This window comes from Pelobates fuscus, chromosome 4 (genome assembly GCF_036172605.1).
Source record: "Pelobates fuscus isolate aPelFus1 chromosome 4, aPelFus1.pri, whole genome shotgun sequence".
In the NCBI taxonomy this organism is placed as follows: Eukaryota; Metazoa; Chordata; class Amphibia; order Anura; family Pelobatidae; genus Pelobates; species Pelobates fuscus.
In genome coordinates this window covers 379230856-379258351 of record NC_086320.1, presented here as the reverse complement: position 1 = coordinate 379258351, position 27496 = coordinate 379230856, and positions in this window count along the sequence as shown.

Genomic DNA, 27496 nt, shown 5'->3' with positions numbered 1-27496 from the left:
AGAGGATATTGGAATGTTGGCTCACCTATCGGTAGCCTATGCTAACTGTACCTATGCATTGCCTAATTTTAAGATAAGGGTTTTTTTGTGCTATTTTTTTCTTTGCTGCTAATGGTTAAAAAAAGAAAGAGATAAGCATACAATGAGCCTCCACGCTGATATCATTAAGGTTTTTATCCTGTGACTGCTTTTTCAAGGAAGTCAGACATACATCTTTCTGTGTATTTGAGAGTATGTGCATTCAGTTTTCTGGGAAACTTGATATTTTTGGTGTCAGTTTAGTTTGGCTCAATAAAAGCTCAGATAACGCTTGTTTCCTATAGACTGCAGTTTGGAAGCTTGATAGAAGAACAGTGATATTATATCTCCCAGACAATGGACCATAATGCATCACACTACATTCTGACAATATGTGTATGTGAACAAAAGACAGTATTCTAAGACTGAGCTCTCATTTTACTAGAAACAATATCAACTGCTAAGACTTGAGATACAGATAATGTATGTGTGTATATTGAGAGATGGTTTTAACCATATTAAACTTTATTTGTTTTGGCGCCCCTGATGGTTGCCATACTTCACTCATGCTCCTGACCTCTCCAGGAATTATTATTATTGTTTGTTTTGTCACTTTCTCATTTTTTGGTCATCACATTTATTTTCTTTCACATGTTTACTTGGATACAATATGTTTTAATGTTAGGGCTAGAGGTTTAGCTAGGCACTAGTAGTTCCACTTCTGTGCTGAGGTAAATTAGGGACTTTGGACTGGGCTACTTTTAGGGTTGTTTCATCCCTTTTCTTCCTGATTTTCTCCCACTTATCCCTCCGTGTACTTTACTAGATATATGTGATCTTCCTGTGGGAGAGAGGGGAAGCAATACATATGTATACCTAATTTTAGGGATTGTATATCTTTCCCACTCTATATCCCCCTCCCTGGATCCTTTTTGTATTTACCTACACCCAAGGCGTTCCTTACCTTTTTGCGCTCTAGGACTGCGATTGATACTTAGGGATGTGCATGATCCAAAAAATTGGTTCGGTTCAGAAATTCTGGTAAGAAAAAACATTTGTCACTTCAGCAATTCAGGACTACGGCACTTCAGTTCGGTTTGGCACTTCCTAAATTCGGGACTTAGGCAATTTGGGACTTCTGCACTTTGGTTCGGCACTTCTGCAATTCAGGACTTCAGGAATTCGGGACTTCGGCAATTCGGTTCGGGACTTCAGCAATTTGGAAAATCTGTAGAGATCTCTAACCCTAACCCTTCCCTAACCCTAACCCTATTCTACCCCTAACCCTAACCTAAACCTACCCTACCATACCCTACACTAACCTTACCCTAATCATACCATAACCCTACCTTAACCTTAACCCTACCCTAACCCTAGAATAACCCTGACCCTCGCCTAACCCTACCCTAACCCTAAACCTACCCTAACCCTAACCCTGTCATCATTCACATAATTTTCCCTCCCTCTCTATTTTTGCCACTTTTCAGAAATCCGAAGCACTTCGGCACTTCCGGAATTCGGCACTTCGGCCATTCGGTTTGCCACTTCCGAAATTCAGGACTTTGCCGATTCGGGACTTTGGCACTTTGGACATTTGGAAGCATCCGAATGTCTGAATTGCCCGAAATTCGACCAAATCTACATTCGGAGCGAGGCGAATTGCTTCCCTTTTTGTCGATATAAATTGATAATTTTAATTATATCTTAGTAGAGCCTTGGAACAACCCTTCTCTGTTTTTAGATTGTCCTTTTTTTACCTTTTGTCTTAATAAAGGTAGAGTTCTCTTTCTTATTATTACCGTCATCTTTCTTTTTGGGCTCCTCATTTCCTTGTTGTTTGAAGGAACACATTTTAGTCTTACAACTATCTTCATCGTAACAACATTATTCTCAAAATTCACCACAAACATTCCAAGGACCAATCTCGATTCCACATATCACACACCTGGATTTATCAAATTTGAACGAATGGCATTACTAAACTGAGATTCATAGCGGATTGAAATATACTTCCATGGACCCTCTTACTGCTAAGAAGAGATATCTTCACCTGAACACCAAAAACTATATAACTGGCTCTTCAGCATCTGTAAATGGGGTCTGGGAATTAGTTATCCATTCAGCAATGCTCAGATTTCATTTATAAACATTCAGAAAACGTATTGATGAAAACTATTTTACTAAAGCACATTGGTTTTAAACTCCTGTAATCTGACCTGCATGCATGTTTTCCTAACTTTCTTATCTTCAAAGCAGCCTGAAGTGCAAAATGTCACACCTCACACTGGCCCGAATCCTATAGAGCAGGGCAATGTGACCATCTAGAAACCCGGCAAAACGCTATTTAACCCCTTCACTTCTGACGGAATGATCGTCTATACTCCCTCATATCTGTATTCCTGAGGACCCCAAAAAGCAGTCTTTCCACTCAGTACCTCGCTAGTGGTTACTCTAAAATCATTTGGCATCTTTAAAGGCTCTCACAGGGGCTGCCGTGGAGGAAAATCAAAACGTAAAGTTCAATCTCTCGACACTATCATAACCACTCTGTCTTCCTGCAAACCCAATTTAAGGGATTCATCCTAGAAACCACAAAAACCACATAATCAAATCAAGGAAACCTCTCTGTGTGATCCCCATAAAAAGACACACCATTTCCATAGTACAGAGCAAGAATCCCAAATCCCTATTAAAAATTGCAAACCTTCATATTATTATTATTATTATTATTATTATTATTAATAATAACATGGGTGAATAAATTAGTCAAGCATTATTCATTTCGTGGTTTGACATTTTCTACGACGGAAAAGGTTTACAAATCACCCAATCTGTCACCCTTTTTATCCTTGATTTGCTCTGTAATTCTGTATTTTCAGTTACATTTATTTGTAACATTAGTTTGTGTCCTTCTACTCGTCAATCTCCACATGTTTTGATGGCGTTATTTTAATTATAGTTTATACTAGTTCATACGAAGTAAATCACTTAATCAGAACGCTAAATATTGCGATAATAATTACCGTGGTATTTAGCCTGTAACAATTATGATATACTCAAGAAGAAAGTCTAATCTTCATTAATCAAGTAATGTTCAAATATTCTATCCAGTATTTTCTATCTTCTGATTAAAATTGTTCTTTATGGTATGAATTTAATATATCACCGGAAATTAATTTCTCCTTTCCTCAAATTGTCCTCTACTTGTTCTAAGCTGAATTTTCACTACCATATTAAGTTTACAGTGAACCCTATTAACGTGGATGTTGACAATAAACAGAACACAGAGGGTGGTTAGCCTCTCAGCACTGTCAGATGATCAATGCTATTTATCACTAGATCTATAATGTCTGAAATATATCCAGAAGACAGAAGCCACAGACTCTGCTCAACGTGTTTACTACACCGATCTGTACACCACGTGGTGGCAGTTACGGTATGTTGTTAAACGACAATTGTCATCACCTTTTCACTTTTCAGTTTGTTATATTTAATGAAAGTTTACAGTATTTTTTTTTAAAATTATATATATTTTATTTTTTTGTAGAAAATTTCACTTTTTATCTGTCTGAGCGGTTATGTTGAATCAGATTCTACTGTTATCTGACCAACTGCTGCTCAACCTGATTGCTCTGTGTGAACCTCTGCTGCAGGCCTCTTACCTTGGACCTAAATTAATTGAATCCAAGAACCAATACTCAACATGACCTTCCAGCACTAGGAAGGTAAACTCACAGCTCAATCACCATTGATTGAGATTCCTATGAGCCGAGAAGCTGAGTATTTTCTTACTAAAGACGAAGGAGAAGTCAATGCCACCAATGTAAATGTGGTAAGTTCCCTATCCAAGCCAGGGGAACTAGCAAGCCAAGTATGACAGAGGAGGCCTGACTATGCCTCCAGTCCTAGAAAAGCGTTTGGTCGTAAATCAGCATCACAAATGAGTATTAGTAAATAAACCCCTTTACATGTGATTGAATATCTATCTAATATCCAAAGATTATTTTATACTTGGGGTTATTCATTAAATTGGGAACTGGGAAGAACTGACAAAACAATAACGTTGGTATGCCGTCATCTCAAATCCTCACTCAATATTACCCATTGGATGAAAGCCAACATTACTTTGTATGTTGAACAGCATGATTGGAAAGGGGAGGAGAACTCAAAATAGCTGAGCAGATAATTTATCAGATTTGAAACTAAAAAGCATATAGCACATTTTTGCAGAGATAAAATATCCCTAAATAATGCATTTTAGAGGTTGATCTATTTATGCATTTCTTTGGCAGAAAATGGTCCATACATTCAAAATTCTAAACTATCTAAAACCATTCATATTTTGACAGTAAACATGAGTGAACATGCTCTAATTTTAACAAAAAAAGACAGATAATCTGAAATTATGTTATTTTTCTCGAGTCCTTACAGTTCTTTAGTAGCTGGGTTCATAGCAAAGCCTTTAAATAGCAACAGCAAGGGGTTTGAAGCTTCAAAAGAAGCCGTATAAAGGCTTTTCAAGACGGTTTTCAAGATTGTGTTGTTGGTGATGAATCCTATAAAATACTAAAAATTTACCACTGCTGTTTTACTCTCCGTCATTGAAGTGTAAGTGATATTTCACAGTATTATACAGCTTTGGAGAGACCAGTGACAGTCTAATTAAAGAGAGTTTAGAATAACAAGCGTTTGCTCGTGTAAGATACATTGAACAGATGTTTTTCATCACACTGACTTGTTCTGTTTGTCTTTTTTATCTTAGAGAGTTTACAGTAATCTTATGTTCATGGCTAGAACCCTCACAGGCTGCCATTTATCTGGAGAGATTGTGCGTATTGTTCTTGGCTAGTCTGTAGGAAGATACTGTACTCTAACACATAATAAACTGAGGACAACGTATTGTCACATGGGAAAACGTGTGTGTATGTATTTGTGCATATATTTGTAAACTGTTCTGAATTCCTCTGAGAATACAGAGAGAGTCCTGATTTTGGGCCTCTATCTTGCCGGATTAGAAAAGCGTTCCCATGTACAGAGCAGCATGATTGGGTTATAAAAGATCTTTCTGCTGTGCAAGGAACACATAAGCAATGCTCTCCTTTCGGGCAACCCTGAATATCTCCAAAGTGTCATTGTGGAACACGTATGTGACAGAATCATATGGACTTTTAAAAGCTGTACCAGTGACGAGAATCGCATCCCTGGCATGGAGCCACAGGGCCCCCCTCCAGTCCAGGCTGAATATGAGATGTTGTTGACAAGTATGCTATATAACCCAGAATATAAAATGTGTCTGTCCATCAGGCCTCCCTCCTATCCCGATTTTGGAGCAACAGTCCCTATCTTTGGGTCCTGTCCACAGAGGCTGCTCTAGACTTTATGAGGCCTTAGGCGAAAATCAAACATGAGGCCCCACTAACAAAAAAGTGTCACATATACACATTGATGCACAGTTTACCTGTGTATGTGCCTGAGAGTGTGTCTGACAGAGAGTATCCTTGTCTCTGTGAGCATGTTTGCGATTTGTCTGAGACCATATGTGTATGGGGTAGCTGCTTGAAGTGTGTTGTGTGTATGCGGGGTGATGGTGAGAGGGAATGGCGGGTGATGGTGTGAGGGGGTGATGGTGAGAGGGAGAGGGGGTGATGGTGAGAGGGAGAGGGGGTGATGTGAGAAGGAGGTGGTGTGATGTGAGAAGGGGGGGTGATGTGAGAAGGGGGGTGATGTAAGAAGGAGGGGGGTTGATGTGAGAGTGAGGGGGGGTTGATGTGAGAATGAGGGGGGTTTGATGTGAGAGTGAGAGGGGTGATGTGAGAAGGAGGGGGTGATGTGGGAAGGAGTGGGGTGATGTGAGAAGGAGGGGGTGATGTGAGAAGGAGGGTGGTAGATGGTGAGGGTGGTGGGGGTGATGCTGAGGGTGGTGAGGGGGTGAGGCTGAGGGTGGTGAGGGGGTGGTGATGAGGAGGTGAGGCTGAGGGAGGTGAGGCTGAGGGGGGTGAGGCTGAGGGGGGTGGGGAGTGAGGCTTAGGGGGGTGGGGGGTGATGCTGAGGATGGTGAGGGGGTGATGCTGCGGGTGGTTGGGGTGGGAGGGGTGATGCTGAGGGTGGTGAGGATGGTGGGGGCTTGATGCTGAGGGTGGTGATGCTGAGGGTGGTGAGCGAGGGTGATGCTGAGGGTGGTGGGGTGGTGAGGCTGAGGGTGGTGGTGGGTGATGAGGCTGAGGGTGGTGGGGGGTGGTGAGGCTGAGGGTGGTGGTGAGGCTGAGGGTGCTGAGGCTGAGGGTGGTGGGGGGTGCTGAGGCTGAGGGTGGTGGGGGTGCTGAGGCTGGTGGGGTGGTGAGGGGGTGGGGCTGAGGGTGGTGAGGCTGAGAGTATTGGGGAGGGTGGGGAGGCTGAGGGTGGTGGGGGTGGTGAGGCTGAGGGTGATGGGGTGCTGAATCTGAGGGTGGTGGGGGTGCTGAGGCTGAGGGTGGTGGGGTGCTGAGGGTGGTGGGGTGGTGAGGCTGATGGTGGTGGGGAGGGTGGTGAGGCTGAGGGTGGTGGGGAGGGTGGTGAGGCTGAAGGTGGTGGGGAGGGTGGGGAGGCTGAGTGTGGTGGGGGGTGCTGAGGGTGGAGGGGGTCTGAGGGTGGTGGGGTGAGGAGGCTGAGGGTGGTGAGGGGTGCTGAGGGTGGTGGGGTGGGGAGGCTGAGGGTGGTGGGGTGGGGAGGCTGAGGGTGGTGGGGAGGGTGGGGAGGCTGAAGGTGGTAGGGAGGCTGAGGGTTGTGGGGATGGTGGTGAGGCTGAGGGTGATAGGGAGGCTGAGGGTGGTGGGGAGGGTGGTGAGGCTGAGGGTGGTAGGGAGGCTGAGGGTGGTGGGGAGGGTGGTGAGGGTGGTGGGGGTGGTGAGGCTGAGGGTGGTGAGGCTGAGGGTGGTGAGGGGTGAGGCTGAGGGTGGTGGGGGTGAGGCTGAGGGTGGTGAGGGGGTGAGGGTGGTGGGGAGGGTGGTGGGGAGGGTGGTGAGGCTGAGGGTGGTGGGGAGGGTGGTGAGGCTGAAGGTGGTAGGGAGGCTGAGTGTGGTGGGGGGTGAGAGAGCCTACCTTTGGTCCCTGGTTGTCCAGTGGGCTCCCTGGTGGTCCGGTGGCCACTGCTTCCGGTCTGCAGCTCCGCAGAGCTGCAGACCATGTAATCTCGCAAGACCATCAGAGCGTTGCCGTGGTAACCCGCGGCAATGCTCTGATTGGCCGGTTTTCGCGAAACACATGGTCTGCAGCTCTGCTCACTGCGGAGCTGCAGACCAGTGTCTGCGGTGGCTCGCCGGGCAGCCAGGAGGTGCCTCGCACCCGGCGGCATACCGGGCAAGCCGTCGGGCCCCCTCCTGGTGTCAGGTCCTCGGTCAGTGACCGAGGACCTGACACAGTCTGCCCACAGGCGGTTTAGGCGGCCGCGAGGCCCCAGCCAGTTGAATATGAGCAGTCTGAGCACAATAATAGTGAGTTGTGTAATACATAGATTGTACTATTAAGATGTATTCATTAAATTGTATTTTTCACCGTCTCTGTTATTAATCCCTGTTTTGACATATCTGCTACCCCACATAGAAGGTTTGGGTTTACCTACACCTATTGCCTAGTATTTATACATGTCTATCATACTGAGTAGAGGAGCCCCACTGGGCTAGTCTACCGTACATCAATCCCATCTGGCTTCTATTGTTTTTATCTGGTTTGGCTGCAAAATAGAGATTTGTTCTTCTCTGACAGATAATATTAAAGAATGCATTATTTTCAGCAAGGATAGCAAATAATGAAAATGGAAGCTTATTGTGAAACACCTGTTACCCCATGGCAACTCATGGATTAATACTATTATGTATAGTGATTGATTGATGGGGAGATTCTCTATGGACGCAACCCAATGAAAACCCTAGAAAAGGCAATTCTATAGACTTTCAGAATGTATTACTTACAGTTCATAGAGAAACGATTGCAACACACTAAGATATTTAACAGTTTTTGGACTGCAAATATTTTGTTTTCTTTTTAATTTTTGTTAAGGCTATAGTGGAATTATTCAAATTAGTCCAGCGTGTTTCTCAGGTGCATGATTATTATTTGTTTACATTCTCCTCACAGTCTCTCTCTTTTTCCCTTGCTATCTTTTAACATACCTCATGTCTCTCTCCATTTTCTCTGCAGCTTGTCCAGCTCTCAAACTTTCTTATCTCTGTTTACTACCCCCCTAGTAATGTTTCTCAATGCCCCCCTTCTTACCAATTATTAGTCCTGTTGAGATCATTAAAAAGATGAGGGATAGAACACCTTGTAGCCACCACCGGATGCTGTAACAGTATTGAAGACACAGTGTTCTGCTCAGGAAGGAGCACATATCTCTCCCAATCCCAGCACACTATAACCGTGGATTATATATTATGGTGGGTCTCCATAATTGCCTCTTGATGAACAACTCTGAACGTGGAAATTTGTGAAGGAGGTATGAAAAGTTCTCCATCAACATATTAATAAAATTAAGCACAAAATAATGTAATTTATAGTATGATTATCTATTTTTATTGGATAGGGATCTTGCTGAAGGAACCAAGAATATACAATACTAAATTGGGGCAATTTCTCTTTCTTTTTTTTTTTTATCTTATCCAACTGCTTAAGAAAAGGATTTCAATAAAAATGTTCCATAAATTCCAGGCACAGTAAAAAAACGAAAAGATTTTAATCCATTTGTTTGGTTTTATAAAACAATTACATTCAACTGGTTTTGTTCCATAATTGAACAATTTAATGGCCAAATATAACTCACGCTGGCTGAGATGTCATTCTTTCCTTTGAAGCTAATTTGTGGTACAACTGCGCACTCAGGTATCGAATAGACGTCAGAAAGTTCCAAAAGGCTGAATAATAGGACATTTTTAAAACAGATTCTTATCTCCTGGTGTCTGAATAGCAGTTTCAAAGTTTAAAACATTAACTGGCAGTGCAGTTTGTATTTGATCCCAAATGGCAAATTATGGACATGCCAAAGGTTTAAAAGAAAAATGAGGGGATACTGGTGACAAAGTGACAACCACAGAGAAGAAACAGATTAAGTGAAGCATTACAGGAACAAACAGATCAGAAGAACAGATGGGTAGAAGGTTGTGGGTTACAGGAGGAACCTGATTCCGAAGTGTACAAATTCACCTTAAATAGACAGAAATACATTTTTTTTTTTAAATTGCTTCTTATCGTAACGGCTACAATATTCCTAAACTGACATATAAACAATCATGAAGGTCAATTTTGCCCCCATATAACCATAGGGCAAAGAGACATGCAGAGGGCCAGCAGGGACATTGGTCGAACTTCTGAACACTGAGCCACAATGTAGCCAAATAATGAACCAACCAAAATGCACTATGACTGAGCAAGTTAGTTTTGATTCATGATTCCGAATTCCATTGTGGTGCCAAAAAATAAATAAATAATTGATCTGAAAACGATGATTGATGGTTAGGGGACAGGAAGTAAATGTTAATTTAATTCCAGATCAAGTGAGAAGTGATCGCTATAGGAAGAATATAAGAAATTCTATTTAATAAATATATGTTATTCATTATACATACGTTTCCCCCCATTTTGGTTACTTTTTCTCACTTGATCTGTGAGTTAATTGATGGGAAAATGCTCCTATCAATGTACTGCAAAATATGTAAATATTTTATTATTATTATCAATATTTTGTGTATGTGCTGCAGGATGCTGATTGACCAATTATCGATGTCCTTTTGGTTTCAGTTAATTCTTAATATCGGGATTAGTATCACTCACTCAGATCTATTCACCCACTCTCTTTTAATGGTATCTCTGTTTCTGTTTTTTCTTAAGGATAGGTTTTGCTATGGTTGTAAGCTTTTTTTAATGATATTTCAGCTCAGATTCCAAAATTATTAAAGACAATTTTGATATAACCTTGTTGAATAACAGTTTTTTTTTTATTGATGTCTAGTAAATTGCTTTATTGTCCTTGAATTATTCAATATTCACATCTAGTACAAAGAAATCGCAGACAATTTTTAAGACAATTCCTAAGTGCACTTTGTACCGATTTCTAAATTTACTTTTTTCCATTAAAGATTCCTTGATGCAACAACAAGAGTCAAAGTGACATCCAAATTATCTCCCTGTCAGTGTGCCTGAGAACAAATCGTCCCCCTTTATTATTAGACAGGCATTCAGAAAAGTTTTGATCTTTTTTTTACAGAGTTTAGTCCTCTTAATATGAAATGTCTTTACTTGACAAACATTCAGAAGAAACCGGAGGAGTAAATTCATTTTGATTGTTTGTTTATCTCTCTGCTTTTGTACTTTGCAAATGAGATTTGACATTTCCTGATTCTAAAACTCCCTCTTGAATAGTTTGCAGATAAATCAAAAACGCTTTCTTACAGCTAAATTCTGAACAGATGTTCGGCTTGATTACGACTTTATCGTATTTTAAGCACAGAGAGTTAGGATTCTAGTCAATATTGATAAACTCTACAATGAGCAAATCATGTTATTAGCAGGGGCGAATGATAGAAATGATATTTTTATTAGATTACATTATAATATGCATTTTTCAAATAAATAGCTTTTGTTGAATATACAGATATAAAGATCTTGAATTCTTGGCATATACGGCATGTTGCATCTTCTCCCTATCTCAGAATCACAACCGAGGATGTGGGTTGCTAGAAATTTGCAGGAAAAGAAAAATGTGTGAAAATTGTTACATTTCACCTCCCGTGAAAATATTTAGAATTTGTTTACAAACACAGCTTTCGCTTTTTCTAAAATCGTGTGAAACAGCAGAAAATGTAAAGCTCCATTTTATTATAAAACGTTACAAAAAAAAATAAATAAATGGCTGCTTCGACCTTTTGCTATATTTTCCAGCAAGCGGAAAAGTCCTTTCTTCGTTCGTAAAAAGTGATCTGCTGCATCCTCTGTAGTCCATGGATGAGGATAACTAGTTATGTATGAATTGTTTATAGAAAATATACTGGATAAATGCAAGAAGGTAATTCCCTGCCACTTCCTACAGATTGCAAGTTACAGAACCAAACATGTTTTATAGTCTCCATGTCCATGTAGATATGAAGTGCTGGTCTAACGTAACTGAGAACTCCATATGGTTGCCATGATCTGTTGACCCCCCAAAAGGTATTCGCCAAACTATATAGACAGCCTCAGCTGACAGAGCATTCCCAGCTATCAGTATACCCGGATACCCACAAAGATTGCAGGCTTACAGTGCTTAGTGGTATCAACGACATTAAAATCCCAAACAAGCGTGACACAACTTTATGGGGATTGGAAGAGGTTAACTAACACTGAAAGATAGAATTGAACAGCATAGATTTCTTTCTGAAGAAAAACCTGTCATGTTCACCTTATATTGATAGGAAAGGGCCCTTTGTCATGTCAACAGATTATCACCATTTCAAATCTGACAATTTGGACCCAGCTTGAAACTTAAAAACATGGATGACAAGTTTTGGAACAGACGTCTTATTATCACCAAAAAAAAAAAAAACTGATTATAATTATAGTACATGTGATAATTAGTTCAGACATGTAAAACATTGTAACGGTTAATACGATTAGTTACATTTAATGAAATGAACACCTACACGCTACACTAACAATGCTTCCAGCAAACCCATAATAGCAGCCAATACATCCCAAGAGATCACTAAGACTGTGCTTTGGGTAAAGGATACAGTGAGCAGTCAATACATCAATTGATTGCTGTCTGATTGTGGCTGCTATTGCCTCTTCTTGTTTGTGTGTTTGTGTATTGCTGATAAAGAACAATGTTGAGATTCCGAAAAACAATTCTTTGACTTAAGGGAATTCTGCAGTTTAATATGTTATAGAGACTAAGTCATTGTGATACCACGATGGCTAGCAATTATATGCATATCGAATTATTGGTGAATTATTTGTTATTGATAGCAGTTCGGATCGAGCGCTATCTGTGTTTAGTTTTTAGAATGATGCATGGATTGTTTGGGTAAAGGCAGAGGTGAGCTTCCACGTGCTCACAATTTATTGGAGTTCATTAAGTTAATAAAGCATGTCCTGGGTTTGTAAGAGCACTTGCTGTAAATTCCGTTTATTAGGCACCGACAATTTGTGGAATGGACGTGGCTCATTTAAAGCTCAGCTATACCGCACCATGTCAATAAACTGCAACTTTAAATGAGTTAAAGCAGAAATAATAAACTAAAGGGGGACCTAGCGCCCTCCCCCAAGCCCCCACACATGAGCGGCAGGTGGGGGATAAATGTAATCCCTCCCCAGGTGATCTGAGGGTCCCCAAGCCCCTAGTCACCCCCCACCCAAAAGCTAATTAATAAAGACCTACCTACCCCCCTCACCCTAAAAATAGTGAGAGGGGAACAAGAAAACTAAATACCTGTAAATAAAAAATAACTTACCATTTGATGTCATCTTTTTTTCTAAAATCTTTTTTTTCAGCCCCAAAAAAGGCCAAATAAAAATCCATAATACCAGTCGCAACAATTAAAATAAAAAAAAAACCCGAGCGCAAAAAAAATCATAAAGAAAAAAAAAAACAACACTAAAAAATTAATCCATCTTCACCTAACGACGGCACCATGCAGAATGAACTCCACAGTGCAGGGAATGGCTTATAAAGCCTTCCCACGCCCTGCAATTTGACTTAGAGCCCTCTGATTGGTTGATTTTTCCATCACTATTGGTCTGTCACTGTGAAGCGGGCGTAACCCTTACACTACCTGATCGATACAACATCATACCTGATGTTTTAAAGCACTCCCCGTTTAACGCACCGCAAACAACCGCAAACAGTCCATTTGCACAACCGCAAACTCCCCATTTGCGCAAGTTTGGATACCAAGCTAGCCATGTCCCGTTCCTTGTCCTCACTGATGTCATTGAAGGTCTCTTCCTCCACCCAGCCACGTACAACACCAAGGGTCCCCGAAAGGTGACAACAAGCCCCCTGTATTTTTTTTTTTAAATGTACACTACTGTTACACCAGATATGAGTTGCACTGGTGTGACACTGTGCCCTTGCAGGCCCTGAAACGCACACGTGTGAAGGAAACTGACTGCTATTATTTCAAAGTCAAAAAAGTTTGTTTGTTTTTTAAATGCAAGCTATTGTGACACCAGATATGAGTGGTGGCACTGGGACCACCTTAAAAATATTGGATATCGCTAAAAATCATGATCACTATATACTTTCTCTACAAACCTCTAAAACGAACCAAACTACTCATCCATCCGCTATACCAATTTATCCCACCTAGAACTAGTGCCCAGTTAAAATACTTGACTCTTACTTACCCACACTCAGTCATGCCACACACATTTCACCACTACTCTCACTGAATCCCTCTGACTACGGCTAAATTCATCTTCCACATCAGAACACTACTCCTAAAATTGGGTTGTATCCATGTCTCGGGTCTTTCATTTAGAATAGGGGCAGCTTCGGCCTCCTTCAACACTGACACTCCAGTGCATATTATTAAAAGATTGGGCAGATGGAAATCCTCAGTCTACAACCGATATATTCCTCATCCCGAGAAAGAAATGAGTCAAGCTTTTAAAAGTTTGGCATTGTAAATTTGATGCAATAAGTGTGTTTTTCTTTAATACCTTTTCACCCTCTTTGCATGAACCCGATTTACATATATTACTAATATGTTTCTGAACATATATATTATATTATTCACTCACTCACTCACTCTCTGGGCCGGCCTAAGACATCATGCTGCCTAGGTCCAACGATAAATGACTATGGGGATAATGTATAATAAACACAGGTTACTGGCTATGGGGGGGATAATGTATAATAAACACAGGTTACTGGCTATGGGAGGATAATGTATAATAAACACAGGTTACTGGCTATGGGAGGATAATGTATAATAAACACAGGTTACTGGCTATGGGGAGGATAATGTATAATAAACACAGGTTACTGGCTATGGGGGAGATAATGTATAATAAGCACAGGTTACTGGCTATGGGGGGTAATGTATAATAAACACAGGTTACTGGCTATGGGAGGATAATGTATAATAAACTCAGGTTACTGGCTATGGGGGGATAATGTATAATAAACACAGGTTACTGGCTATGGAGGATAATGTATAATAAACACAAACACACAAAAAAAATTACAAAAAAATGAATGCAGCTTCAGAATTAATCTAAATTGTATGCTGTCTAGGAGGTGGGAGGGTCTGGGAGGGAGGGTCTGCTGCTGATTGGCTGGAATGTGTCTGCTGGCTGTGAGGTACAGGGTCAAAGTTTACTCAATGATGACGAATAGGGGGCGGACCGAACATTGCATATGTTCGCCGTCTGTGGCGAACGCGAACACGCTATGTTCGCAGGAACTATTCGCCAGCGAACCGTTCGGGACATCACTAGTCAGAGACACTGCTCCATTTTATCATGACTGAGAGAGGCGGACATGTTCAGGAGGGTATGTTATTCTATTTACTGATATTGCAAGCATATTATTTTTTTTATTCATTTTTTTGTTTGTTTATTTTTTATTGACATTTTTTCTTTGGTAGATTATAAAAAGACAAACATATCACATAGCCGAGCAAGATGCCACAGTCAAAAAAAGAGGCATTTTAACCCGGAAATAACATACAATACCATTACAAACAACATCTAAGACATAAAATATCAATTTACATTATTCAATTCAATAATAGCAAAAAATATCCATAGCCACATCTACACAGAAATACAAAGTTGGGCTATAGCTTAGAAACAGGACACACACAATTGGTCTTACATAGGAAAAAAAAAAGTCAAATTACCCATTCATAAAGTGATTTTAATATCTACTAAAGCATCAGAGAGATCCTATGAAGCTATCCTAATCTTGCTTTCATACCTGCTTGGCAGAAATTAATATACCTATTACCCAAATTTCAGCCCATTACCAGTCTGTAATGTCTACAATAAATTTAGAATAAAACTCACAAAGTCCCTCATTAGGGAAGATATTACTTAAGATTAAGCCCTTCTCCATCTCAGGTTGGTATCATAGTTGTGCTTTAAGTTGGCCTTTTTTTGGGGATCTCCATATTTTTCCAAAATCTAGCAATTAGAGTTTTAGTTGCCATTAAACAGTGGACCAAAATCAATTCTAAATTACCTTGTATTTCTAAACCAAAAATATGGAGTAGTGCAAGATCCGCTTTAAACTCAGGGCGTATACCTCCAATTCTAAAAATAAGATCAAATATGATATTCCAAAGAGGTTTAATTCTTCTTCCCATTTAGTTAAAGCATTAGGTATATCTGGGACCCCCGTGAGTTTTATCAAATCTATCGCAAGAGAGACTACCTTCTTTACATCTAAGCCAGAAAAAATCTTCCTGAACAGGTTGCCCTTATCAACAGCTAAATAAATAATATGGTCTTTAAGAAAACTCTTAAGACGTAGATAGTTAAATATCTCTTTAGAGGGTAAATCTAACTCCGTCCAAAGAGCTTCAAAACTTTTCATGTGCTGACTGATAAAGAGATCTTTTAACTTATAGTTACAGTTTTTATACCAGTGCCGTAAATGTATCTCTAACATAAACTGTTCCAAAGAACGTATAGTATGATTCTCACAAAGTTTTTTCTTAATTTTCAAGATATTTTTTAAATGTGACCATTCTTTGAGTGTTTGAGATAAGGACAGAACGGAGTAGACTGATATGTCATGGAGATCTTTATTCTGGCTTACTTCCCTCCACAAAAGGAGCTCCAGATTATCCAGACCAATTCTGGCTGATTCAATTTTATACCAGGCTTGATTTCTTGAGTCACTTATTTGTAAATGGGAAGCATGAACCAACATATTAGCCTGATAAATTTGGATAATCAGGGGGTATCCCAATCCACCCTGTTGGGTCTTCCTAGATAAGGTATATGTGTTAATTCTAGGACGTTTCCCTTTCCATATATATGATTTAATACTACTTTGGACCATATTCAGCCAAAAGCGAGAGATCGAGAAGGGAAGCATTCTAAAAAGGTAGGCCCATTTGGGAATTATGTAGGCTTTAATGGTATTTATTCTTCCCCACCAAGATATCTCATTAACTCTCCAGTCTTTCAGTAAGGCATTGGTCTCTTCTAGTAATTTCAAAAAATGTATTTCCATAGTCTGCGTTATATCCGCAGGAATAATCAACCCCAAATAATGAATCTCTTTGTTCGTCCATTTGAAATCGAAAACACTTTTTAAAAGCGCTAAATTATTTTTTTTAATATTGACAGCCATAGCTACTGTTTTATTCAAATTTAAACTGTAATTAGATATACTGCTATAATTGTCAAATTCTTGCATTAGATATGGGAGAGAGCTGAGGGGATCAGTAATAGAAATTAAAATATCGTCCGCGTATAAACACAGCTTCCACACTTCCTCCTGAGCTCCCATACCCTTAATCCATGCGTTGAGTCTAATATTGTTCGCCAGTGGTTCTATAGACAAGACGTAAAGTAAGGGGGTGTCACGTCTAAACATTTGTTATGAAGGAACACAACTGCAGGTTTCTTATAGTTTGAATATTTATTATCAAAAGTAAAAGGTATTGACTTTAAGTCCAATTACAGGTACTGTAGCTTTCATTAATAAACGATAACTGAAGTCCACAATTACAGGCACTGTAGCCTTAAGTAGTAAACGATAACTGAAGTCCACAATTACAGACACTGTAGCTTTAAGTAGTAAACGATAACTGAAGTCCACAATTATAGGCACTGTAGCTTTAAGTAGTAAACGGTAGTAATTAGCAGACACTGAATCAGAAAGAGTCTCTTTAGTAGTATTAATGAATTAGGTGATAAGAAGTTACAATAGCTGTTCCATAGACTTTTAACTGAAGCGATATAGATGCAGCTAACTGAGACAAAGTATGAGTTGAAGTTAGCTGTAACGGTTTTGTTTTATCGAAGGACTTTGAAGACAGGAAATAACAGCTTTGTAATGCAACGCTTATCACAGAGGTTTTACTTAGCTTCCGGCACATAGAACACTGGTTCCCGAGATCTCCTCAGAGGCGGTTATCCTGAAAGGAGAGAGTTCAGCTTTAGTCGTGGAAGAGGAGAGGTGAAGGGAACTTGAAGTCTTCTAGTCCGGTCCGGTAACAGAGGGCTTTCACAACGATGTTGTAGCCGGTTCGTGAGTACGGAACGTAGTTCAATAATCCAGCGTCGATCAGCTGGTGCGGTCGGATTAAATAGGGAGACCGTGTCATAAAGGGGTGTGGCTAAGCTCCGTGGAACCAGGAAGTAAGAGGATACCATAGTTAAGGCATGACAGTACCCCCTCCTTAATGAGCAACCTCTGGGTGCTATTGACTTGGTTTAGAAAGGTAACGCTTGTGAAATTTGGAAATCAATTTGTCAGCATGAACGACAGAGGAGTTTTCCCATGTATCTTCATCAATTCCATATCCTTTCCATCTGATGAGGTATCGTAAAGAGCCACGATGGATCCTTGAATCCAGTATACTTTGAATTTCGTATTCTTCTTCGCCCTGGACCAATATGGGATCAGGAGAAGTAGTGACATTTCTTTGGAAAGGGTCAGGATGATGAGGCTTTAGCAAGGACACATGAAAAACAGGATGTAGCTTCAAAGTAGGTGGAAGTTTCAATTTAACAACATTACGGTTGATAACCGATAGTATCGGAAAAGGACCAAGGAAAAGGGAACTTAACTTCTTTGATGGACGGTTTGTAGAGATGTTCTTTGAGGAAAGCCAGACAAGATCACCGATTTTATAAGAGGGTGAAGGTTGTCTTTTTGTATCAAAAAACTTATTTTGGTTGGAGGAGGCCGATTCGAGATTTTCATGTAATTTCTTGAATAAAGAGGACATATGAGAGTTTTGATTCGAATCGGAGAGATTAGATGACGCAACTGTCTGAGCAGGAAATGAGGAAGGATGAAATCCATAATTGGATAGAGATGGAGTCATTTTGCTGCTGGTATGATGATGAGAAGGAGGTAATTCCACCATGAAGTCCGTAGAAATGGATTGCCAAGGTCGTTCAGGAATCGGTAAATTCAATAATTGACCGAATGGTTGTTGATGGACATGTTTGGATCTTTGGCATACAGAACAGGATTTGACATAAGATTCAATAGTTTGGTCTTGACGAGGCCACCAATAGTATCTTTTAGACAATTCAAGGGTCTTTTTTATACCTGGATGACCTGCCAGAGGAGAATCATGAATAAATTCGAGTACTTTAATTCTGAAAGAGGGAGGTACGTAAATCCGGTCTTTAAAATAGTAGAGACCGTTTTCCTTGGATAATTTAATTGAATTAGGAAGTTCAAGAGCATCTTCACTGAGATCTTTAATGTCGTCAATAAGAGAAGATAAGATTCCAATGACTGTAGACGGAGGAGGTTCAATTTTAGTGTCTTTATGGATCCTGGAAAGGGCATCAGCCTTTTTGTTTCTAGACCCAGGTCTAAAGACTATTTGGAAGTTGAACCGGGAGAAAAAGAGATTCCATCTTACTTGTCGAGCAGACAGTGTTTTATTGGAGTGAAGATATTCGAGATTTTTATGGTCAGTATAAATGATTAAAGAGTTCTGAGCACCTTCAAGAAGGTGTCTCCAGGTTTCTAAAGCCACTTTAATACTTAATAATTCTTTTTCCCCTGTAGGATAATTCTTTTCGGCAGGAGATAATGATCGTGAGAAGAAGGCGACAGGATGAAGAGGTTCTTGAGGAGTTTTGTGTTGAGAAAGGACAGCTCCAATTGCAAATTCCGAAGCATCCGTTTCAAGGACATAAAGATATGAAGGATTTGGAAGTTGAAGAACAGGAGCTGTTGTAAACTTTCTCTTTAATTCATTGAAGGCAGTTTGAGCCTTCTCGTTCCAATTGAAGGGATGTTTTTTACTGTTAAGTTGGTTGAGTGGGTGAGCTATCTCAGAGTAGTTTTTAATACATTTTTTGTAGAAGTTGGCGAACCCTAGAAATCGCTGTAATTCTTTTACTGTAGAGGGAACAGGCCAGTTGATGATACAATCGACTTTTGAATTATCCATAGGGGCACCAGGTATGAGGTCTATAGGACAATCGTAGGAACGATGAGGTGGGAGCGTTTCAGCTTCTTTTTTACTGAATACGTCTGAAACGTCTGAATAAAAAGGAGGTATAGTTGGTTCTTTGGAGATCTGAAGAATAGGAATTTGCTGTAAACATGTTTCTTTACAATAATGTGAGTTAAAGGTGATAGAGAAAGGAGACCATGAAATTTGAGGGTTGTGGTTCCTTAACCAGTTGATCCCTATTATAACGGAATAGAGAGGTGATGGAATAACATCAAATACTAGAAATTCAGTATGAATATGATTGGTGGTTACCTTTAGAGGGATGGTTTCATGAAGTATCGGTCCCGAGGATATAAGGGAGCCGTCAATCACCTTAATAGGAACAGAAATGGTTTTTTCGAACACAAGGAATTTTATTCTTTGTTACAAAGGTTGAATCGATGAATACTCCATTTGCACCAGAATCGATGATAGCTTCGGTCACAATTCTCACCTTGTCCCACTGTAGTATAAGAGATATAGGAGTGAACTGAGTGGTTGGTGTAGAAGGGAGTGCACTGAAGATCGCAGAGGTATAGGCTTGCCTACCGGCCTTTGTCCGTTTTAATAAGGGACAATCAGAAACCAAATGATCTTGAGAGGCACAATACATGCATAGGTTTAATTGACGTCTTCGGTTCTTCTCTTCAGGAGTGAGAGGACTTCTTATTACCCCTATTTCCATAGGTTCACTTGGTAAGGAAGTATTTTCTGGAGCTTTTGAGGGAGTGAAAGGTTTGCGTTCTTTAGAATGTAAAAGTGCTTTTTCGGCCTTTCTTTCTCTTAATCTTCTGTCAATACTGATTGATAAGTGAATTAGAGCGTTCAAAGTAGTAGGGAGTTTTGTTCTAGATAGTTCATCTTTTACAGCTTCAGATAAACCAATTCGAAATTGGTTGCGCAATGTGATGTCATTCCATTGCGTTTCTACTGCCCATCTTTTAAACTCAGCAATGTAATCTTCAACGGGTCTATCTCTTTGCTGTAGTGTTCTGATTGTTAAATCAGCTGTAGCTTGTTTGTTAGGATCTTCATAGAGAAGAGACATGGCTTCAAGAAAGTCATCCAGTGAACCTAAGATGGGGTCATCATTATCCAAAAAGGTATGGGCCCAGAACATAGGTTCACCTCTTAGAAAGGAAATAACTGAGAAAACCTTAGATCTTTCTGTGGGATAAGATCTAGGTTTTAAAGCAATCAATAATTTGCAGGAATAAAAAAACTCCTTATATTTGGAACGATCACCATAGAATTTTTCAGGGTTACATACAGCAGGATCGCTAAGTGAGTGCAGAACAGTATGAGGAGGATGAGTCTGTAAGTCTTTGACATAAGTGAGAATTCTTTCGTTAGTAACTTGCAGGTCTTGCACACCTTGGGCTAGTGTATTAACTCTTTGATTCAGCGTAGTTATCGTAGAATCGAAATCTGCTGGATCCATTACAATGGCTGGATTATTCTGTCACGTCTAAACATTTGTTATGAAGGAACACAACTGCAGATTTCTTATAGTTTGAATATTTATTATCAAAAGTAAAAGGTATTGACTTTAAGTCCAATTACAGGTACTGTAGCTTTCATTAATAAACGATAACTGAAGTCCACAATTACAGGCACTGTAGCCTTAAGTAGTAAACGATAACTGAAGTCCACAATTACAGACACTGTAGCTTTAAGTAGTAAACGATAACTGAAGTCCACAATTATAGGCACTGTAGCTTTAAGTAGTAAACGGTAGTAATTAGCAGACACTGAATCAGAAAGAGTCTCTTTAGTAGTATTAATGAATTAGGTGATAAGAAGTTACAATAGCTGTTCCATAGACTTTTAACTGAAGCGATATAGATGCAGCTAACTGAGACAAAGTATGAGTTGAAGTTAGCTGTAACGGTTTTGTTTTATCGAAGGACTTTGAAGACAGGAAATAACAGCTTTGTAATGCAACGCTTATCACAGAGGTTTTACTTAGCTTCCGGCACATAGAACACTGGTTCCCGAGATCTCCTCAGAGGCGGTTATCCTGAAAGGAGAGAGTTCAGCTTTAGTCGTGGAAGAGGAGAGGTGAAGGGAACTTGAAGTCTTCTAGTCCGGTCCGGTAACAGAGGGCTTTCACAACGATGTTGCAGCCGGTTCGTGAGTACGGAACGTAGTTCAATAATCCAGCGTCGATCAGCTGGTGCGGTCGGATTAAATAGGGAGACCGTGTCATAAAGGGGTGTGGCTAAGCTCTGTGGAACCAGGAAGTAAGAGGATACCATAGTTAAGGCATGACAGGGGGAGAGGGGACAGCCCTGCCTTGTCCCATTAGAAATACAGAACCACTCTGAACATAAGTCACGGGCTACAATTCGGGCAGTAGGATTCGAATATAAAGCACCTACAGCGGTCAAAAACCACCCTACGAAGCCAAACTGAGAAAGGGTTCTCTTCACGAATTCCCACCCGACTCTGTCGAAAGCTTTCTCAGCATCCACTGACAGGGTCAGGAGGGGAGTTCCTTCCTGTCTGGCCCAATCCAATAGGTCGAGCACCCTGCGAGTATTATTGAAAGAATAACATCTCGTTATAAACCCTATCTGATCATCATGAATCAGAGATGGTAGGACTTTTTTCAGCCGTTCGGCCAATATTGCAGCATAAAGTTTGGCGTCTACATTGACTAAAGAAATAGGGCGATAGTTGGTCACAACAGATGACGTTTTACCCTGTTTCAAAATTGGAGTGATATGTGCCCTTAATAACTCAGGAGATGCCAAGCCTTTAGACGCCATTTCGTTAAAGGTATCAGTTAGAAGGGGAATTAATTGTTTTCTAAAAATCTTAAAAAAAAAGGTTCGTATAGCCATCCGGGCCCGGGGCTTTATTGTTTACAAGTTTATTAATTGCTGCTTCTACTTCGCTATGAGAGATGATTTTATTCAACATTGCCTTCTGAACGTTAGACAATTCTGGTAACTTAGAGTTTTTCGAATAGGTCTCCATCTTAACTATGTCAGGAGATGTATTCAAATTATATCAGCTCATATAAAAAGATCTGAATTTATCAGCAATTTCATCTGGCTTATAAATACATTTGTTTCTATCTACCAATTTAGAAATCTTTTGATCAGCCACTCTTTTTTTTTAGCTTATTTGATAGAATAGAATGCACTCTATTGTTCTTATAATAGTATTTAATATTGAGCTTATTAATGTTTCTCTCTATTCTAATCTTAATATGAGCATTATTTTTTTCTTGACAGCGGTGAATAGATAGAGCTCTCTGATCAGAATAAGATTGTTTGTTGGCTTTAGAAAGATTGTAAAATTCAATATATAGGTCGGACAGAGAATTATTTAAGTTCTTTTTCTGTTGGCTTGCTAATTTGATCCAATATCTTCTAATGACTGCTTTGCAAGAACACCAAAGACATTCTTTAGAAATCTCGTCAGATGAGTTTTCTTTAATAAATAGATCAATTAAGTTATCTATATAGTGGATATTTGCTTTATTTTTTAATAAGTAGTCCGCAAGTCTCCATGTCGGAGGAGGTCTAGTATTGGTCATCACCAGCTCAGCAATTATCATATCGTGATCAGACCAAGTATTTTCAACAATAGAGATTGAAGAGATCTCCTTGACTACATCTAAATTACCTAAAATCAGGTCTATCTTAGCAGCCGAACAATGGGGAATAGACCTATGCGTATAGTTCTTTTCATTAGGATGGAAAAGTCTCCAACAATCGAATAGCTCCGCTTTCTTTATTGTCCTACTAAGTGATGCTGCCTGCCGTTTCAGAGATTTGTCTATCTGCTGATTCTTTGACAATTGTTTATCCAATAAGGTGTCGCATATACAGTTAAAGTCCCCTGCGATCAAAATTCGGCCTTTTTTAACCTGTTCTAGCAACCTCAAAATGTTACTCAAGGTTTTAATCGGATCTTTATTGGGTAAGTATACATTAACTAGTGTGTAGTCCAACCCATTTAATTGTCCCACTAAAATGATAAACCTCCATTCCGAGTCAGAATGGCTATAATAACATTCAAAGGAAACTTCTTTAGAAAAGATTATAGAAACCCCACATTTTTTTTCCCTGTAAGGTGGCAGAGTAAATAATCGGATATTTCTTATAAGACCACAGTTTTTTAAACTCCCCCATCCAGTGGGTTTCTTGGACAAAACCAATTTGTATTTTCTGAGTAATAAAAGTATTATACAAATAACCTCTTTTGATGGGAGAGTTAAGGCCCTGGGCATTAATAGAAATCACTCTGACCATAAGTTGATCTGATTAAACCTATTCTGTCCTTTCTAGGGCTCTTTGACAAAAACCTCCTCATGTAAGACCAATTGAAGACAACACATACCACAAAATACCACATATATACAGTCATAACAACAAAAGAGCCTGGAAAACAGCAAAACAAATTTCAAAGAACTGGGAATCGTACAAATTCCCACCGGGAGGGTCGTAAATTTATGGAGGGTCATGTAACAGCGAGGCAACGAGAGAAGGAGGAGAGAGGAAAGAAAAAAACACATTTCCTCCCATTCACCCTTAATTCTCCCCTTCTTTCTCTCTTTCCCTTCTCTCCCCTTGCCAAGCAGAAAATACAATTTTTATCCAACTCTAATAAATAGAGTATTTTTAATTAATATAGTATATAAGTTATCATAATAGATGAGTCTCATATGAGAGGAAGAAGAATTCACTCAGCAAAAATATGTCGCTCATTAATATAAATCCAAAATAATAAACACCGTGTTAGTGGAGATTATATACTCCACCATTAAAGACTATAACTATCGCAAACAGATATCTTTATCCAATTAGTGATTTGAAAATAGTACTAAAACTAAAATTTTATCATTTTAACGTGATGTTTATAACACCAAAGTTGAGATTGATCTTCACATCCACAAAAAAAAAGTATAAATTGTCTCCCCTTCCCCATCTCTCTTCCCTTTCACCTTTTTCTCTTGTTTTTCTCTTTCTTCTCCCTTTTCTCCTTTCTGACAAACAGAGAATTAATTTTTTTTGTTATTTAGCAAACTCCATTAAATGGTGTGATTAAAAATGCCACTCAGTGAGTGTAGATCTAGAATAATGAGCATAGTTATTTTTAGAATGTATACTCCTTCCTATAAAACTGTAATATATCGCCCACCAAACAGACAAACAATGAATATATCATTAACCATTGTAGCGGAGAGCTGATATCCCACAGCTATTCTCCACTTAAGATCCCAGGGAGGCTCAGGAATAAGGCAATAGTAAATCCACAGGCAGAGTTTCCAGCAGGCAAAATAACACAGCAATATCCCCACAGCAATCCCAATAACTGGACGACACACAGTTTCAGGAGCAGAACTGACAATCTTTATTCCAGGGTTCCTTATAAAGCATGCTTCTATGCAAGGGAGGGGTTTACATCAATTAGGACAGTAACCAATACTGTAAATGTTACCTCCCACACATCTTCTCCCCTCAGGGTGACTCATAATCCCCTTAACTTACACAGTATTTACCCCAAACATGGATGTACCCCTAAACTAACACATAACCTTACTATTAGGGTACCGCTAGGTAGCCCTGATCTGGGTGAACAATATATCCAAAATTCACCCAGATCGGACCAGGGGTTCGGTAGTTAGGTGGAGGGTGAAGTTTGACCGACCGCACACGAGGTGATAGCCGAAAAGGGTTCCATACGTTTGGGCCCTGCGGTCGGTCTCCGTTCGGCAGATGAAATACACAATATTCTTGGCCATCCACACTTAAATCCCCCTGCATTACATTTCCCTCGTTCGGTACTTGGTTTCTACCGAATGGGGGTTTGTTAGGTCCCTCCGTTCGGTAGTTACGGAGCTCTGGAGGTCTCAGCGGTGTTCGGTTGTTTGAGTGTCCGATTTGAGTTCCAGACACTCGACGACCAAACACCACTGAGATTTTGATGCGTAAGATGGCCGCCGCACATGGTTCGTATACCGAACAGCGGCCACCCAAGCATCAGCAATAAAGATCTAAGCTGCGGTTTCTGTGAGAAGTGTGAACGCCTAACGAGGCGCACACTTCTCCCTGGGGTGGTCTACTGGTTCGGTAGTTTCATTCTCATGGAACTGCCGAACCCACATATGAAATTATACATAAAGGCATGAATACAAGGCACGAATAAAGTTACACAGGCAAATTATAGGACAGGCTTACTGCATTCCACTACACTGCTCCCCCTTGCCCACAAGCCGGCATACACAGTCTGATCCCACACGGATCGGCTTGGGGATGTCTGGGGTGCTCACGGATCATTTCTCCAGATCAGTTTGTCGTGACAACCCATCAGCGTTTCCATTTTGCTTATCCGGGCGGTACTGAATGTTAAAGTCAAAAGGCTGCAGCGCCAAACTCCAGCGCAGCAGCCTGGCATTGTCCCCAGCCCCCCGGTTCAGCCAGACTAACGGGTTGTGATCCGTGAGCAGGAAAAAAAAAGCCTGTCCATATAAATACGGTTGCAACTTCTTCAAGGCCCACACCACAGCCAGGCATTCCTTCTCGATGGCGGCGTAGCTTACTTCTCTGGGTAATAACTTGCGACTGATGTAAGCCACGGGATGTTCTCTGCCATCCGCCCTGACTTGGCTCAGTACTGCCCCCAATCCAAACATAGAAGTGTCTGTGTGGACAAGAAAACGTTTAGTTGGATTGGGAGCTGCCAAGACAGGGGCATTAACAAGAGCATTTTTCAAGAGTTGGAATGCCTGCTCACACTCCGGGGTCCAAGTTACTTGACGGGGAAGGTTTTTACGGGTCAGGTCAGTGAGGGGTTTGGCCAGGGCACTATAATTGGGAACAAACTTCCTGTAGTACCCCGCTGTCCCTAGGAACGCTAACACCTGAGTTTTAGTCTTAGGGGTAGGCCACTGGGCTACAGCTTGCCAAAGCCCACTCGATGGCCCAGATACTGTACCTCGGCCATCCCAATGCTACATTTAGCTGCTTTCAAGGTCAAACCGGCTTCCCTGATCCTGTCCAGAACCGCTCCTATATGGGCCAAGTGCTCCTGCCAGGTAATGCTAAAAATGGCAATATCATCGAGATATGCACAGGTATAGTCTTGGAATCCGTCTAGGAGGTGGTCCACCATCCTCTGGAAGGTAGCCGGCGCGTTTTTCATCCCAAACGGCATGACCTTGAATTGGTACAAGCCGAATGGGGTGACAAAGGCGGACTTAGGGATGGCGTCCGGAGCCAATGGGATCTGCCAATATCCTTTACACACATCAATAGTGGTAAGGTATTGACCTCTGGCCATCCGGTCTAGTAACTCATCGATCCTAGGCATAGGATATGCGTTGGATACTGTCTTCTCATTCAATCTCCTGTAATCCACGCAAAAACGGGTCATACCGTCCCGTTTTGGTACGAGGACCACTGGAGAAGCCCAGGGGCTATCCGAAGGTTCAATTACCTCTAGCTGAATCATCTCCACAATCTCATTGCGCATATTCTCCCGCACCGATAGTTAGTTGCCCTATGGTTTCTACTCGGTGGGTAGCCAGAGGGGTGTATCCAGGTACATTGGAAAAGGTCTCCTGCTTTTCTTGCAGTAGTTGTTGTACCTCGATACGCTCCTGTGGTGCTCAACCGGTCCCCCAATACAACTTCTCCTAAATCCCCAGATAGCTGTCCGTCTCCGAGCAGATCGGGGAGGGGTAGGCTGTCACATTCTTCAGAGGAGGGTGCACAAATAGCGTTCACCTCCTCTGAACGTTCCTGGTAGCACTTCATCATGTTCACATGGATCATGCGTCACCCCCCAGTCCCTGCGCAGGGGCCAATTATATAAGTGGTATCACATCTCTGTTCTACCACTCTATAACGGCCTTGCCAGGCGGCCTGTAGCTTATCATGTCAGACAGGTTTTCAAATTAAAACTTTCTGCCCGACCTGGAAGCTGTGGTCCCTGGCGCCCCGATCATACCAGGTGTGCTGACGCGTCTGAGCCGCCTGTAGGTTCTCCTTTACTGTCTTCGTTAGTGCTTCCAGGCGGTCTCGGAGGGCCAGTACATATGGTACCATAGGGGTGCCGTCTGCGCTACGGTCTCCCTACCAATGTTCCCTAATTAAGTCTAGGGTCCCCCGTGCCCTCCTCCCGAACAGCAGTTCAAATGGGGAAAATCCCATAGATTCCTGTGGCACCTCCCTATAAGCGAATAGGAGGTGAGGCAGGAATCGTTCCCAGTCTCGGTGGGTTTCAGCAAAAGTTCGGAGCATCTGTTTCAAGGTGCCATTGAACCGCTCGCAGAGCCCATTAGTCTGGGGATGGTAGGGGGCACTAATTATGGG